We start from the raw sequence: 14,003 nt of genomic DNA, 5'->3' as shown, positions 1-14,003 counted from the left end.
TAAGGAGAACAGGTCACGGGAAGTTACTTTAATAAGAGAGATGTTGAAGTGTGTACGGGTGCTCATGTAAATAATCCAACACAAAGGAGAACCACGGGGCTTCAAGAGACAGGGAGAGGGTGTGTTTGCTGGAGAAATGTTCAGCCAGGATACAGGTGCCAGAGTGTATTGGCCTAGCTAGGGCCGTGGTAGCTTCTATTCCTCACTAGACAAAAGGCAGGGTTTATTTATTCGAAAGAGGTTACTGGGGCAGATAATGCAGAGTGTCTTTAGCCATTGAAAAGCCATGTCAACTGTACCAGAATCCCAGAGCAAGTGGAGGTAGTGATTGGAAAACAAATTAACAATGGAATTTGAAAGAATTCAGTAGAACAAAGTCATCCCAGGGCACATGGCATTATCTTTATACCCAGCACTTTCTACCGCCTTGATGAATCATGGGCACTGAGTGTTTCCTTTATGCTAGGCACTAACCTTGTGGTTTGGTCCTAACTGTAAATCTAAGGTCATGCTGTGGTCATGTGTGTATTAGACACATTAGTGCTAAAGAAGTTACCGCTCCCTGAGAAAGATTGAACACAGGATGCAAAGAACAGGGATTAACGAATGCCAATGTTGTCTTTCTCAGCTGATGGCAACCTACAGACATAACCTAAGGTCCATGTACTTTCATTGGCCTTAGAAAAATAATGGAGAAGGAACTGAAAAGGTCACAAGCTTGGGAGTGGGACAGATTTGTAAGTTTGATTCCCAAGTTTACATCTCAATTTAGATATGTTCCTTGATCTATATGATATTTATATACACAACAGGATATATTGCTGTTGCTTCTAACTTAAAGAATTATGAAAATGAGGCCTCAGAGATGTCTCAGTGGATAAGAGTGATTGGTGCTCTTTGTTTTCAGCACCCATATTAGGCGGCTTAAAACTGCCTGTAATGCCAGTTCCCGGGGATCTGATGCCATCCTCTGGCCTCTGGTGCACTTGCATAGACCTGGTGCGCATGCAGACCTGCAGGCGCACACACACACACACACACACACACACACACACACACACACACTAAACACAAAAAACATGACAAATCTGCTTTATGAGATTGTAAAACGCACTGAATTTTGTATGAAACCCACGAGAGGTTCCAGAATGTCCTCTCTAGCTATGTAAAATACTGCTTCTTCCTTTTTTTTCTTTCTTTTTTTTTTCTTTTTTGGCTTTTTGGCTTTTTGAGACAGGGTCTCTCTGTAGTTTTGGTGCCTGTCCTGGATCTCGCTCTGTAGACCAGGCTGGCCTTGAACTCACAGAGATCCACCTGGCTCTGCCTCCCGAGTGCTGGGATTAAAGGCGTGCGCCACCACCACCCGGCTCTGTGTCTTCCTTTTAACATAAAACATCACCACTATGAAGCCTAGGTGTCTTTCTTCCTCACTCCAATGAGGTGATGAGTTCCCACATTCTTAGTTATTTCTCTTTGTTTTCAGGTCTGAGTTTTGTTCTGCTTTGTTTTGACACTCTAAGATGTTGTTTTACCAGTGGCTGTGGGGTGAAGATGGAGAGAGTACTACTTTGCCTTGAGTCAAGCCTTATAATCCCCCTCTCTCCCAAGGCATCTCATAGATATAGTCCATGTAGGAGGAGTTAGATGAGGGGCATTGGTTTGTGTGTGGGGGATCTATGATCATCCCCAAACTGAGCAAGCCTTTCTTCCACCATGCCAGCAGAGGAGATAACTCTGTAGGGCTTCTTCACCCCCAACCATACCATGTGTGCTATAAGGAGATTTGCTTGACATCTCTTCTCTGACAAGATCAAGGACATTTTTCAGGGACTATTGTCCCTATTAAGGATGGTCTCACCAGATTTGGAAGAGGTTTGCAGCGAGAGGTCATTCTCAGAGACCCAGGGCCACTTAAAAGGAATGGAAAGTAAGCAGAGAGGTGATGGGCTTCAGAAGAGGATGGCCACCTAATTATGAAGAATTAGATAGAGCAAGACAAATTTAAAAAAAAAAATGCTTGATGAGAGATTATGCAAGAGTGTAGGCAATGAAAACTGTCAGTTTCCAAGTTCAAGTGAGATGCATTCTCCCCAGCAGCTCTCCCTTGTCAATTGCCATTCCATACCCCACACAATTATAAACATACCAATTAGCCTCCAACTACAAGGAACTCCCAAAGGGCCTGCTCCTGAGAAACTCAGCTTCCCCAACTGCCTGCTCTCCACATCTTTGTGGATGAATGGTCCACAGTCTTACTGGGATACCTCCCAGGGTTTTTCACTGTGCATTCCATTGCCCTGGCAGCTCTCCATCAAAGCCCTAGGAAGACTCTCAGAGCCCAGTGTCACTGCTTAACTTCCCAACCATCCCAAGTGTTGATGAGGAAGTATTTCCAGGCACACCATCATCTCTGTATATAGAATCCCAACTGGGAAACTATCCTTGGCCACTTACATTTCTAGACATTTCCACATGAGAAAGATGCATTTGGAGAATATAGCAGCATCCTAGAAGAAAACCAGTGGGTGGGACAAAAGGCGGAGGTCTAAGGCACAGACACCCAATGATAACACTCCAGGCAGTGCTTGGATGTACAGATGCCAAGCCTTGGAGCTGGTTGCTCTACATGGTGTATTGAGATTTTTCTTGTAAATGGGAAACAAACATCTAATCATTGTCCCAATTATGGAAAAGAGGATGCTAAGCTTATAAAGCTTATGTAATTTTCCACAGTGGTATAAATAGTAATACAGTATCAAGAACATCTAGACCCATTTTCTTCAAATTTACTTATTTTAATTTTATGTGTTTGCATGAATACCTGCATGTATGTATACACATCATATGCATACCCAGTGCCCTCTGAGGCTAGGAGATGTCATAGGACCCCCTGAGACTGGAGTTAGAGGCTGCTATGAGCTGCTGGATGAGAGCCAGAGTCTTCTCCGTGTGTGCTTAACCACTGAGCCATCTCTCTAGCCTCTTTGACCTGTGCTCTTACCTAAGTGGTGCATCAATTATGTAAGCCAGGAAGGGACAACACAAGAGTGGTGGACAGATTCATTCTTGTTGCTTGATGTAGGAAACTGAGGAGCTGCCTTGATCCCAGGCTAACCTTGGGCAGACTAACCTCCCTAAAAACCTCCCACTCTCTCCATCCATCTGATGGAGAACTCTAAGCAGTTATTGAGTGTTAGACAAGTTCTTCTCCTGCCTTGAGTCAGGTTCCTCAGAGAACTCACTGGGTTTACTATATGATTTTTTTTCCAGCACAAATGTGCAGAGATTCGCTAACCAACAGTACCTAAGGAGAATGAAGGAATTATTAGCCATAGCTAGGTGTTAGCCTTTGGAGGTCACATACTCCCCGCAGGCTCTTGTGTTTAAACAAGTGATCGCCAGGTTGTGGAACCTCTGGGAGGCAGGACCTAGCTGGAGGAAACAGAACTGTGGCCAGCCAGCTCCAGGAATCTTCCATTTCTGCCTTCCCAGTGCTGGGGTTACAAATGGAGGCAGCTACCACAATATCTGGCTTTTTAAATGGGTGCTGGGGATCTGAACTCAGGTCCTCATGTTTGCATAGCAAATACTTTACTGACTGAGCCATCTTCCCAGCCAGGGTTATAGTTTTTGTCTCAAAAACTTGCATAAGGTTTTACCCACAACTCTAGTGCAAGCAGGGTTTCCGCTACAATAAAGAATAGCATGGCCATGCTCCTCAGAGTGCATGAGATTCCTTCTGGATATTAGACTTACATAGGATGCTGTCAAGAATCCCAAAGGCTTGATGTGTGTTTAAGCCATGTATGCAATCCTTACCCAAGGACACAAACACCAGGACAGCAATGGGCAGTCAAATTATGAGCCCAAAACTTTTCCTCTTCTTAGCCTCCCAGAGGAGCTCAGACCACTTCAACATTCAGAAACTCTTCAAGACCATGCCCTAGCTCTGCACTCAGGTAGCATAGGATCCTGGTTTGCACCAAGAGAGCCTTGGCTGCTGCTTCGGATGCTGGAAGATTACACAGCATTTCTGTTGCCTATGAGAGCTGACCAAGAGGCTTAAGCTGAAGCTAGGGGGATTTGGGGTTAGACCAGGTTTTGAAGAATGCCCGTGGGACCTGGTTTTAACAGGATGAAGAGCTGCATCTTTAGCCAGAAGCTTACAGGTATGTCCACTGATCATCCTTCGAAAGAACCAGAGAGCATCCCACCCAGAGGAAGGTGTGTGGCAAGTCCAGGATAAAATGCTCTGAGCCTTACTTTAGCTGCAGAGGCCAATGGAAAGGAAATCCCAATGGGTACCAGGAATTAAGGTGTTTGTTTTGTTTTGTTTGGCAAGGTGAGCAGATTACAGTGTTCTTCACTCTGGCACACCACCTTGGAGAGCCAGAAGCTGGAGGAACACAGCCTTCTTTCCCACTTTTGCCTTTCCTTCCCTTTGGCTTCTCTGGGAGAACATTAAAAGCTGTCCCTCGGTTGGGCTGAGCTGGCCAGGGCCCAGATAGGAAGCAGAGCTGTGGAGGTGGTCAAATGGGGATTGATGTCATTTGGAGGAAGATCTGAGGGCAAACGCAAGGCCAGGAGGCTGAAAGCAGGGAGTATTTAGCTAAGCCAAGAGGGATTAGCTGCAGCTTACCAGGGTGGGTTTTCAAGTATCTGGAGAAAGACAAGCGAAACAGCAGGGCCGATGGGGAGACCAAAGTGCCTGTGTCCACAGAAGTCTGAAGATTTCTGCAGGGACAAGGCAGTGGTGTGTTTAAGTTAGGAGAGAAATGCTTCCCCAGCCAGCCTCAGCAAGGAAGCAAGGATTCTGAAAGTAAATTTATTTTCTGCTATCAAGAATTGTATAAAAAGGACTTTAGAGCAAGCCATCCTCACAAGGCAGAGGTTTCAAATTCAGAGCCCACTCATGCTGGAAACATTCCCTCCCCTCTTAGTTCAGCAGACTCAGGCCCACTGGAGCTATTGGTGGAAAGGGGGAGATCTCTCTTGGATTGGACAATAAACATTCCCCTTTCTCACCCATGCACCACCCTCGGTAGCCTACCAGCCGTTTACCTTCCCACATCCCAGCTCTCAAATGCACATAGACATGCATATGCACGCTCACATTAACCCCACTCCTTGCTCTGTCAGCCTCATTTACATATAACATCTTGCGATGGTTCTTCTGTGCTATGGACAACTTAGGCAGTCTGATGAAATCCAGGAACTCCCTTGGAAAAAAGTTGTTAATGCAGAAACGAAAATATCTAGGACTAGACAGAAAACTAATTGGTTTCAAAATACCTTTAAAATTTAGGGTTTGGCAATACATGTGCTTCCTACTTTAAATACTATTCAGTGATGGGTTTTATGGACCAACAGTGTAAAGGCTATAAGTAATATTTTGATATATCTCAAAAAAACCTACAAAATAATATGAAAATATATGACATTTCTATTGGCATTAAACTCATGGGCACCACTAATCCTGCTGTGTATTGTTGCTTATAGTTGATATTTCAGTTCAGGATAACCAAAATGTTACTTAGTCAAGTTCACAAATGATCTTTCATCTTTTCCAAGAGGCTCAGAGAGACCCATGAAACCCAGGTTAATGATTGCTCTAACTTACCTACAATACGTATTTATAAAGCATATGCACCTTCATTCATTACATTTCTAAACACTTTTTTACCAATGACCACCCACATATTTTTAAACCCAACTTCAAAACTACCCAACTGACTTTCACTCTAACACAAAAATTACCTGCATAATTGTGTACTGGTAAATGTTGATCAGTCATCTGTACAGGTTTTTTTGGAGGGGTCAGTCTTGTTAGCATTTATGGTGTTAAGATGCCCACCATGGCCAGTTTCAAATTATCAGTGCAAGGCCATGGAGCCCAGAGCTGGAAGAATTGGGCAGTGTGCCACACTGCATCGTATTTCCACCACAGAGATGTAGTGGATGTCAAACTCCTCCAGGAAGCATAGCTCTGTGATGTATGTTTAACTTCACCCTTGGGGTGGAGGAAGGAGCACGGACAGACAGAATTCTGACTCTTTGAGTTGCTTCTGAGCTCATTGGCCAGCCAGGCTAGCCGATTCAGAAAGCTCTCCAGGTTCAGTGAGAGATTCTGTCTCAAAAAGTAAGATGAAGATGATGGAGAGAGACATTTTATGTTGATTTCTGTCTCCCCTGACATGTTCATATGCACACAGACACACACACACACACACACACACACATACACACACACACTATCTGGAGTCATAGCTGAGAGCAAATTGTAAACTAATTAGGAAGGGATGAGTTTTGATGATCTATTATATTTATTGTTATATAATTTATTTGACTAAGTATATACTATCTAATTTTTTTAATATGTCTAAGTTTAACAACCAGCTTTCACAGTTCTTAAACTTAATACTTGGCTCACATGATGCTGTATAAACTATTACCAATATATAAGCATAGACACACCTGACCTAAGATTATTTTCCATACCAAGAGCCCTGCCATTCACCATTGTCCTCGAACCCCTGTTTATGAACATTCACTGAACTACCATCTTCACTTACACTCATAACCATAGTGCTTACATCTCTCCACCTTTTGGTATAAGTTATTCATACATACCGCACACAGGTACCATACACATCGTTGTATTAGGTGAACCTAAAGATACAATTCAAACATATCTTCAAACTCAGATAACCCCAATCTTGTAAATTCAAGCAAAACACCCCAGTTATATCATTATTATTCACCCTCACAATTATTACCATAAAATTTCTGCTCATGAAAACACACACAACACACACACACACACACACACACACACAAACAATTAGTTACACTAATGAAAAACATCTCAAAAATGTCAATGCACTCACCCACACTGTTCAAACACACTCAGGTGCTCCTGAACCATATACTCTGTACACACAGGTTCAAGTGTGCATAATTCTCCTATACTGTTGTGTGATTATATTTCTGGGGAAACTCTGAACAAATGTCTGTTTCTTCTAGATAGGAAACCAATGACAGGACAAAGTAAAGATACCACCAAAGTCTAACTTGGAAAACTACTGAATTTTATTTAGGTTAGAGGATTATAAGTGAGGGGTTACTAAAAAGAGCAGAAATGACTCAAAGACGGCTACATCACCAAAAGCTTACCCCAGCTTGCGTGATGGCTCATGAGCCTGAGGATGTAGAGGCCCCACCCCATAACAAGCAGGCAGCTCAACAGGTTAAAGGGTGTCTCTTTCAGGCCACTTGGCTGGTCTCTGCAGCTTCTAGACAAGTGAAGGAACTTCGTTTTGTCTGAGAGTGTCTCTTAGCAGTCTTTACAACTTATATATGCTAGAGGAAGGAGGAGCCTAGTGAATCTGGTCTATTTCAGGAACTTCCTGAAGCTACTGAGTTGTTTGCCTCCTGAATCTAATGAGCCTCCCTGCAGGATGGAATGTTTCACCTCCCTTGAGAAAATTCTGTGTCTTAATAAGCTTCTCCCTGAGATAGAATGTTTCATGTGGGAAGAAGCTATACAACAATTCCCCACAACAATCACATATGATTAACCACCATCTCAGCATGAACTCATATATACACATATTATCCATATGTACTCATTCATCCCCTTACAAATACAGCTCATATATTTTAGTACCCACCTGTCCATGCCCACTCATACCAACCCACAAACGTGTGAATCTGAGCCTGCTTCTTCCTTCATAGGTAAGCCTGTTCATCGCATCTGACAGCACTTCAAGAATGTGGAGGCCAAACTAGATGACCTCTGATGAATGCATTGGGAAGAGCCAGGCAGCAGCTGAGCCAGAGAGCCCATTTCCCTAGCGGAGCCCTAATCTATCATTGTCTCTTTTGTCTTTTGACTTCTGATGCAGTGAACTTCAGATCCCTTTCATCTCTGCCAGTAAAAGTGACTAAATGTGTTGTCCTGAGAGAAGTGGGTGACAGAGGGGACCATGGAAGCTATTCCTTTGCTGCCATTGAGCCAAAGAAATCTCCACATGGTTTTCCATAAGTTGGCTTTGGGTGCATCAGGCAGAAGGGATATATCAAGACCCTTTACTTCTTTTCCAAGTAGCTGGATCCTGGGTCTTAGGCAAACACATGAGGTGGAGGGATAGGGCTGTTTGCTGGTGTAACTAAGGAAGGGGCTCTGAGAAACATTGGCCTTGGGACCTACAGTCACAGATGAACGGGGACAATCTGGTCTATTTGTTTATGGACCCACTGTCCTGACTCTTCATAATGTAATTCAGGAACCCACATGTGGTTGGAATCAGGGGCTCTGCTTTTACCAAGAATTTTCTCTGCCTTAGAGCTTCAGGTTCGACCAGAATAATCTGAGGCTTTATTAATGTTTTATGAAAGATATCGCCTGAGAACCCTCAGGGCAGAGCTGTTCTGACCAGGCCCTGACTCAGCAGCTTATGGTCCCGGGGTAGGAGGGGTTTGCCTAGCATTTCAGAATCACTCGTGGGGCTTGGCATCAGCATCTAGCCCCATCTGGTCCGTTCATTGCTTTGGCTGGGTGACTGGATGTGTTACTTCCTGCTGTTGTGATAAAATACCTGAGTTATATTAAAGGGGTTCTGTTGAGGCTCACAGTCTCAGATTTCAATGCATAGTCAGTTGGTCCTCCAGTAACTTAACTGCCTTCCATCAGGCCCTGCCTCCTGAAAGTTCTATCAATTCCTAGTCAAACAAAAGTCTGGGGACCAAGCCTTTAACAAGTGGTTTTGGGAGAACATTAAGATTTAAATTGTAACAGCAGAGTGGGGCTGTAGTTGGCACACCCTATCAAGATGTGATTGGTGGAAGAGAGCTTGGCTCCAAGGCTTATGTCACAGAGTGGCTGAGTGGCCTTGGACGATCCTAAACCTCTAAGTTGCAGGTATATTAGCTGAGAACACAAATGCTTGTTCTAAATGATTTTAAGTTCTTCTTTGACATCTTTGACATCTGCTGCTGTCATGAAGGTACAGGGAAGATCTAGGTACACCAAGAAGAGGGCTGTATAGTCTCAGTGGTCCATGTCCTGAGGACAGGTCAACATTACAGGATCTAGAGCCACCTACAAGATGAACTTCTCTGCGTGTCTGTGAAGAAGTCCCTACGTTAGATTTGTTGGGGTGGGATGAGAAACTCTAATGATGGGCAATACTATCCCATGAGCTAGGGTCTCTGACTGTGCGAAAAGGACAAAGTGAGTTGACACTCGCTCTGCTTCCTGACTGCGAACCCCACAATGTGATGAGCCCCTCACATTCCTGCTGTCACACCTCCCCCACCATGACAGGTTGTGCCCTCAGACAGTAGTTGAAATTAATACTTTCTTCCTCAAGACACTTTTATCATATATTTTGTCTCAACAATGAGACAACTAAGGAATCTACCCGTTGACTCAGCTGTTCATGGAGCCTAGATAAGGTGTCTTCTTTGAGGATAAAAACTATTATTAAGCATTGGGAGTGGAGAGGATCGTGGGTGTCACAGTTCCTGCTCTTAATAGGAGCTACTTTGGGAGAGAGTCAATTCCTAAACAAGACTTTCAGAGGTATGCTCCAGGCAGGCAGGAAGGCAGGCAGGAGGAAAGAGTGGTATTTCATCCAGCTTTCCTGCTGGGAAAGTTGGGAATAGCAACAACTAGCCTCTGCTGTTTTCTGCAAACCCTAAGAAAATTAAGTATAGTACTCCATTTAAAATGCATACCACTCAATGAGTAGATACTATTGGCTCCATTATTATCTGTACTTTATTGTCTGAAGGAAATTTTAATACAGGACTGGGTAAAACTGGTTGCTACATCTGGAGAGTCTAAGGGTAGAGCTAGTGTAGCCTAGGGTCTCAGACAATTCCACCGGGATTGCTTCTTGCTTGTCCACTGTCCTGCTGCCAGTGCCCACCCCCAGCCCCTCTAGAGAATGCCCCGCCCCTTGCTAATACCATTAGTGTGTCTGTCTAACCTGCAGCCAGGACCACTTGGGTTGCATGGAGCCTGTTGAAGGCCCATTTGCTCAACACATAATGGGGATTAGAATTCATTAATGCACTACAAATTAAAGTATTAATAACGGCTGCAGAGTTTAAATGAAAGCCCAGGAAGGGAACTGGGTGAGTGGCTGCCCCTCCTGTGTCCCCCACCTAGCTGCATTGTTCTGGCAGGGGCAATCCTGCGCTCTTTAATATGCTGTGACAGCCGCCGAAGTGACCCCAGACAATAAACAGTGCCTCCTAGTTAAGTATTAATCTGCCAAAAGAATGACCTTCATCCACTAAAGAAGGGATGTTTTTAAAAACCTCGCAAGTGGAGGAAGGCTCATTTGCTTGCTCATTTAGCATATTAAAAGGGTATTATTGCTACAAACAAGAAATCTAAATGAGGCCTGGGCAGGAGCTGCGGATAACACTCCTGATTAAAGGTGCAGGGTAATGATGAACACGGAAGGCTGAATCTGTTATTGTTCTCCAACATGGCAGGACCTAGCTGCTAGGATGATAAGAGAATCGAGTCTGGACCAGACTCTGTCAGACATGAGAAAAGTATGCCTTGCTGCCGGATGCTGCCTACCTCTACCAGGGGACAGCAGGCTAGAGGAGGGATGTAAGAGGCCACCCTAGAAGAATGGAGCCCAGAGAGATGGTGTCAAAGAATTCCCTCCAGTGACATTCTAGATTTCTTGCTGTCATCCTTTGACTTGTCTACTTCCAGTCTCTTGTGTCCGTGCTGGCCACTCTGTGGACAGCACCTTTCCCCTAGAGCCCAGGCAGTTCTCCAGGGGCTCCATTCCCACAGTTCCGGAAGAAAGCGTCTGACAGGGAGAGACGGAGAAAGGAAGGGCTTATATCACAGTCTCTTCTACCCAGGAGAATACTGAGTCCTGCCTGGTCACAGGAGGGAAGAGGTTGAGAAACCAGGGGTCTACCACGCGAGGATGGGTCCATTGGCAAATCCATGGATGAAGAGAAGACAGAGCATAATTGAATGAAGAAAACAAAATATATATATATACTGGGCTGGAGAGATGGCTACGTGGTTAAGAGTACATGTTCAGTTCCCAGCAACCCTGTGGTGGCCCTCCAATTCAGGAAGATCTTACACCTTCTTCTGACCTCCATGGGCAACAGGCACATATGTAGTGCACATACATACATGCAGGCAAAACACTCATCCACATACAATTAAGTAAATAACTTTAAAAAATGTGGAAAAGGGGATATAAAACTCCAGTTCAACAACTATATGGGGAAAAGAACAATGTATCACCTAGTGACTGACAGCCGATTCAGATAGAGCCTGCCCTGGGCAAGACTGAGTCACCTGAGATCAACAAGCATGTCGTCAAGTTTTAAGGGCACAAAATATTTAGAGTATAAATAATATAAATAAATGACTGATGACAGGAGAGAGGGCAAATTTTGAGCATTGAAAGGGGAGTTACATTGTTCTAAGAGCCTGTACTATTTGGGAAGTCACTTCCACGCTATGTAATCCTTGGGGACAGTGACCCTGTCTTGTTCAACTCACATTCTCATCACCTAGAACAGTTCCTAGCAGGCACTGGCAGAACTGAGGCCATTTGTTCTCGCTACTGTGGGTCCTCCTCTAAGGTTCAGACATGGGACTATTTCCCAGCCATCCTTGGAGCCAAACTGTCAGCAGATGACTAATGTTTGACAGGACATGGACAGAAGTGATGTGTGTCGCCTCTGGCCCAATGCACAACAGGTACAGTGTCCTTCACCCATCTCCTTCTTCCCTCACTTTGGCAGGTGTGTGATGAGAGAGGGTCATCACAGGATGGAGGAGGTCTGCATCCCTCTGTGGTGGGCCGGAGGAGAACCCACCAGCCTATATCAACGTTTTCAGGCTTCTGCTCTGCCAAACCACAGAGATTTAGAGGCTTACATATGGAGGTAGTAAGTGTTGTCCTAACTAATAAATGTGGTGCTTGACAAATATTTTTGGGATCGATAAATATATGTTCTTCTTTAATCCTCACTGTAGCTGCAGGTTAGATATTTCCAACTGCCGAAGAAGGAGATTCAGAGGTAAGAAGCAATATAGCCAAAAATTGAATTTATGCCTTCAAATTCCAGCCCCCGCCTCACTATACCTGGCTGTCTTTCAAGAATATAGTCTGATATATATTTTATGTGAAATTTTACCAAAAAGCACTTCATTACAGTAGAGGTTTGGGACCTTCCGAATGAAAGTTCTCTGGCTGATAAGACAAGGCTGTCATCTTGGGTGCAGTCAAGTCCTTTTGAATTCAAACTCAACAAAGAGGGAACTTTCTGTCCTTGGGGTTCTAGGGAGGGGTCACTCCTGCATTTCCAAGCTTCTTGTAAAGAGGATGTCTGTCAAGGTCAACATCCTCTAGGAGGGGCTTACATCTTACCTTCAGAAAGATTTCCCAACCTTCCTGAAGCCGCCCCACCCCAGCTCTGGATCCTGGCCCACTGGAACTGGTACAACCAAGGGATGGCATGAGAACAACTAATAAATGAGGGCGCCCTGTGGACACCTGCCACCTAGCCATTGCCCGGAGAGGGCAGAAGATGGCCTGAGGAGCACGAATTGCCTCCACTCTAAGCTGAGAATAGGTTGTGTAGGGTCAGAGGACCAGAAATAAATTCAACCTCTGAGAGAAAAATGGTCAAGTATCAACCAAAACTGACAACCTTAGTTATGATAGAGAAACATGAAGCAAGGGCCTGAATTGTTCCCTTCTGTCAATGTCAATGCCCCTGGCTTCCTTCCTGCAGGGTCTGGTGCTCACTGCAGCCAGAAGAATTTACTGAGTAAAGATTATGTGCCCAAGACAGAGCTGGGGATGCAGATACGAGTAAGAAGAATCAAACCCCAGGTTCTGTGTCAGATGAAGCACTCTAATCCTGAGAGACGGCTACTGTGTCCCAATGTTTGCCACTAAACAGAAGTCCTTTGCCCAAAGATGACTCCTATAGAAACCTGGCTGCATCTGCAGTAGACAGTGTTGCTCAGTGGCTCCCCCAGTGGCCAAATCATCCTGGCTCACACCATTTCTTTACTCTCCTTCGTTCCCTGTAGGATATGTTCCCTTCGGACCAGAACTCACAAGCTCAAATCCATGCAGCTCGGGACACAGAACTGAACAAATCTAAAGAGACTGTTGTCAGACAAATGCTCTACCTTAAAGATAAAGAAGCCAAGATCCAAAGGAGGAGAAATGACCCAATGGAGACCATCCTTTGGATTTTCCTAGAACAAAAGCAATACACCATTTATGTTCACTATTATTTAAGCAAGAGAGTCTGCTGGAGCTTTTGAGTAAACCAGCTTATGGGAGATCAAGGTGGACAGGGAGGAAAGGCCATTGTCCTCTCAGAATGGGCTGGGGTCAGTATACGCCATTCCAATCCTCCTCAGTTTGGATTCATCCTCCAGTGCACCTCCACCCCTTTGTTGCAGGTGATCTATAGTCTCCACCTCTAAAGTGATTTGGATGCACAGACATTAGGGAAATGCAAGCCTGGGAGAGCTCCTTTGGCTGAGACATTGCCCAGTCTACTTACCCTTTTCTACTGTCTTTACCCACAAGGAAGCTCTCCACGGTCTGGCAGCGAACAGAGAGCATGAAGTACTTTCAATTTGGCTCATCCTCTGGCAAGCCTGCCCTGGGGAGCTAACTTTCCTTCCTGGAGCAGGAAGACTGTGTAGTCTCCCCCATGGCCTGTGAACCTTGTCTCCTTGTCCTTCCACATTCCCATGGGTGGAATCCCAGTCCAGTTCAGTTGTTACTCATCTTCTCTGACCCCTTCATCAGTTCCCATGCACCTGAATGTATTGTGAGCATCACTGGTGCAGCATTCACTGATCGGTACAGCTAGCCTCTGCCTGTGACTTTCTCTCTCAAAGCGCTGAAGTTTCCAGAGGGGGAAAAAACTCTGATGTTTGTGTCCATGGCACCAGCATAGGCCTAAGGCACAGCGCA

Source organism: Onychomys torridus, chromosome 7, assembly GCF_903995425.1.
Source record: "Onychomys torridus chromosome 7, mOncTor1.1, whole genome shotgun sequence".
Classification (NCBI taxonomy): Eukaryota; Metazoa; Chordata; class Mammalia; order Rodentia; family Cricetidae; genus Onychomys; species Onychomys torridus.
This window is presented reverse-complemented; position numbering follows the sequence as displayed.